Below are 3573 nucleotides of genomic sequence, written 5' to 3'. Positions count from 1 at the left end.
CGTCCTCGCCCACCCCTGCCCTTCTCGGGAACCCGCTCTGGGCTTCTGCCCCCGGGGCCCCCGGAACCGAACCCAGAAGGGCTCCCTTGGCTCCTGGTCCTGCCACTCCCTTCCAGGGCCACTGGGACTCCGCGGGTGTGGACTTCAGAGGGGGAAGGGTGGCCTGGGCCGCGGGTGGTGAGAACACCCGTGTTCCTGCCAGGAAACCACACATCTGCCAGCCGGGGCAGCCTCCACTTCTACCTTCCCTCCCTGGTGGGTCAGTGGCTCTTGGGACAGCGCTGGACCCCGAGGAACCGGGCTCCAGGAGCACAGCTGTGGGCGGGAGCGCCAGCTTGGGGCCTGGGAGCCGGGGCGGGGCCGGGGCCTCAGCCCCAGCAGTGATTGGGTGGCTCTCTGGGAGCTGCTACCAGCAGGTGGCGCTGGGCAGGGGCCCGGGAGGGGACAGGGCTTCTCCACCGCTCCTGGGGCCCTGTCAGCACAGGGAGGAGCGCACCACCGATCACTTGCCAGGTCCCCCGGGAGGAGTGGGTGAGAGGGCGGGGTTTCTGCCAGGGTCCGAAGCAAGCAGGCGGCAGGAGGGCTGGGGAAGGTGGGAGCCTTCTGCGCCAGGCCACGACACACCTGGGGACAGGTAGGGCAGAGGAGTGAAGGCAGCCATGGCTGAAGAGGCAGAGGAGGAGGAGACACCGGGTGTCCAGGAGGAGGAAGTGCTAGGGGACGACGGCGAGAGACTGCTAGACAGAAAGCAGGGAGGGGAGCAGGACCTCTGGCCAGCATTCAGGGACAGTGCGGAAGTCAGGCAGAGAAAGGCAGGCACAGCCTCAGCAGCCCGTCCCTGTCCCCTTTGCCCAGCAGCTGCTGCACAGGCAGGGCAGCCCGTACCGTGCCCGTCCCCAGTGCACCTTGCAAGCCTGGCTACCTGCCTCCCTCACAGAACTGCTCCTCCAGTGGTGTCCTAGTCATCTTGGGTCCCGACGGCCGGCCTGGGACCCCTGGGGTGAAGGCGTCAGGACAGGACCCCAGACCTGGCATGGAAGCTTCCGGGCACAGGGGAGGTCCATGGAAAAGGGGGCTGGGGCCTCATCCCGGAGGCCCCCACTTACTCTCGTCAGGCATCGGAGGCTGGTGACGGGAAGACAGCCGCTCATGGTCACTGGTTACCCAGGGCACCAGCTCCTGGACTCCTGGCTTCTAGCTGTCTGTTCCTGGTAATCACAGAATTCCATTTATTTAAGGCGCCCGGTCGGCCAGTGTTGCTGTCACCTCTTGTGCCCACCTGGCCCTGTCTCCTCAGGGGCTCCGCATAAATAAGCCCTAAGGGGGCGCACACAGGCCACAGGTACCTGTCCCCAGGCATGGCAGAAAGGCTGCCCTTGGAGACCTAGATAGGTAAGGCCACCCACTAGGAGGGGCAGACCCTGTCTCAGCTCTTAGCTGGACAGGGTGGTGCACGCCTGTGATCCCAGCACTTGGGAGGCTGAGGCAGGAGAATCACCAAGAGTTCAAGGCCAGCTTGAACTGCATAGCCAGACCTGTCTCAAAATAGAAAGAAAGAACTGGTACAATAGTGACAAGCAGACCAGAAGACTTGGAACCCAGTCTGGCTGGCTGCTGCCCTCTGGTGGTGACAGTGGGTGACACTGCAAACTCCTCTGACTTTGCCAAGGTGACAGCGGCCATCCCAGAGCGGCAGGGAGACGCAGCCGGACAGCCTCGGAGGGCCTGCCCCAGGACGCCCCCCAACTGCGCTCGTGCCGAATGCTGTCGGCCAGGGGCTGTGTGACTGAATTTCGCCTCAGAAAACTCTTAGCCTAGGAGTGGGGAGGAGGAGCTGGTGGAACAGGGCAGAGTGGGAGGGGGAGAGTCAAGGCTGAGGTTTAGGGAGAGCTGGGCGGGAGGGAGACGCGGGACGAGGGAACAGCCTGTGCCTGGCGACTCCTGCTGACAGGGCTGACCGGCTCTCTGCGGGCCGGGAGGCCCAGGAGAAAGGTCGAGGGGGGCGCCACGCCCAGGGCCAAATCAGGCCTGGTGGACTGGCACGCAGAGAAGCAAGGCTCACGCACGCGCAGCCACACTGACAGGCTTGCATCCCAGAGGAAGGGTCTCACTTCGCCCTCCTGTGTTTTGTTTTGTTTTTTTTCCAATTGGGGAATTGAACCCATGGCCTTCACACTGAGCTACATCCCCAAGCCCCCAGCACCCCGTTTTAAGACAAAGACTGCAGTTCAGGCTAAACTTGAACTCACTAGTAGCCCAGGCTGGCCTCCACCTCAAACTGATTTTCCCGCTTCAGCGTTCCAAGTGCCGGGATTATGGGTGTGCACCACCATACCTGGTCCCTAGTTTTTGTTGTTGCTGTTGTTATGAGCCCATAAATCGCATAAACTGGGCATCAAACCCAGGGCCTGAGGCCAGGCTTGGTGGCACATGGCTATACTCTCAGCACTGGACAGGCTGAGACGGGATGGTCACTATGAGTTCGGGGTCAGCCTGAACTAGTGGGACCCCGTCTCAAAAACAAAAAAGAAAGTGGAAACAGGTATTCAGCCAAGCTAAGGAAGCGCTTTATCACTGAGATACACACCCAGCCTCCTGGGCTCAAATCTGTGATCCTCCTGCCTCAGCCTCCCAGATTCATTCCAGGCACCACACCTGGCTAATTAAATCCCCTTATTGTTTGGTGCCTCGCCCCGTTTCCAGGTCCGAAGCAGAAAGTCCGGCATCCTGGGGTTCCTCGCCAGCCAGAGATCGAGAGCCTCCGCTGTGGGGCGCTGAGGAGACCCTTCCCAGTCTGAGTCACTCACCTCTGTGGCTTTGCCCTGAGTGACCGGTTCCTTCGGTGCTCACCAAAGTCTCAAAGGCGAGATCTCCAGATGCGCTTCTCCGTCCTGAAGGAGAGGAGAGTGAGGCTTCTGGGAAGCCAGGGGTCCATTTCTAGTCCTCCCCGGGTCCGCCCCGCCCGCCCCCTCCCACCTCGCCACGGGGTGGGGGAGGGGCCTAAACTTGCAATTCCTTTCCTCTCGGGGTGGGACCCCGGGAAAGTTTTCCTACACTTTCTCTCCGGAAGTGCGCCGGATGTACGTGAGGGGCGAGGGCTCATACCTGTCCCAAGCCCTCCTGCCCTCATCACAAACAAGGGTGCCCCCCCATCACCAGGCGGTACCCCTAACTCCCTTACTTTCCTAGTTCCCCAAACCTACTCAGCAAACAGAAAAGACAGGGGCTCAGAGAGGCCGAGCTCACATCGAGGGGGTTGCACAGCGCCGCAGTCAGGGTTCGAACTCGGGGGTCTCCGGACCTCGCCCTCCTGCTCCCCGAGTTTCCGCGAGGCTGGCAGCTTGCTGTCCCGGCCCGTGCCCCGGTGTCAGCGAGGACTCTGGGACTTGAAGTCACCTCCGGGGCGTCCCTGCCCGGTGGCCAAGCCGAGAGAGGATCCGAGCCCGGGCAGCGAGGTGGCAGCTGCGGCAGGGCGGGGGAGATATTTTTAGGTGACCGGGAAGCTGGCTCCTGGCTCTCCCCCAGCGGGCGGGCGCTGTGCCCCACTGAGAGCGGGGGTGCAGCTCGGGGACC

The 3573-nt window shown here is 62.5% G+C and overlaps 1 long non-coding RNA gene across 2 annotated transcripts; it reads right to left on the bottom strand.

The window, feature by feature from the left end:
* Window positions 1-6: 6 nt before the first annotated feature.
* Window positions 7-3470, bottom strand: LOC104859490. 2 transcript variants are annotated; one of them, XR_779401.1, is made up of 4 exons: window positions 3204-3470; window positions 2808-2891; window positions 1107-1208; window positions 7-624 (listed from the first exon to the last, which is right to left on the bottom strand). It is a non-coding gene; the product is annotated as an uncharacterized LOC104859490 (long non-coding RNA). The 2 variants fall into 2 exon arrangements; XR_779400.1 differs by having other exon boundaries at window positions 3247-3470.
* Between the last annotated feature and the right edge of the window lie 103 nt (window positions 3471-3573).

The sequence above is a fragment of the Fukomys damarensis genome, unplaced genomic scaffold (genome assembly GCF_012274545.1).
Source record: "Fukomys damarensis isolate Sample0158 unplaced genomic scaffold, DMR_v1.0_HiC HiC_scaffold_13, whole genome shotgun sequence".
Classification (NCBI taxonomy): Eukaryota; Metazoa; Chordata; class Mammalia; order Rodentia; family Bathyergidae; genus Fukomys; species Fukomys damarensis.
Note: the sequence above shows the minus strand (reverse complement) of the source record. Positions and strands in the feature narration are given on the sequence as shown.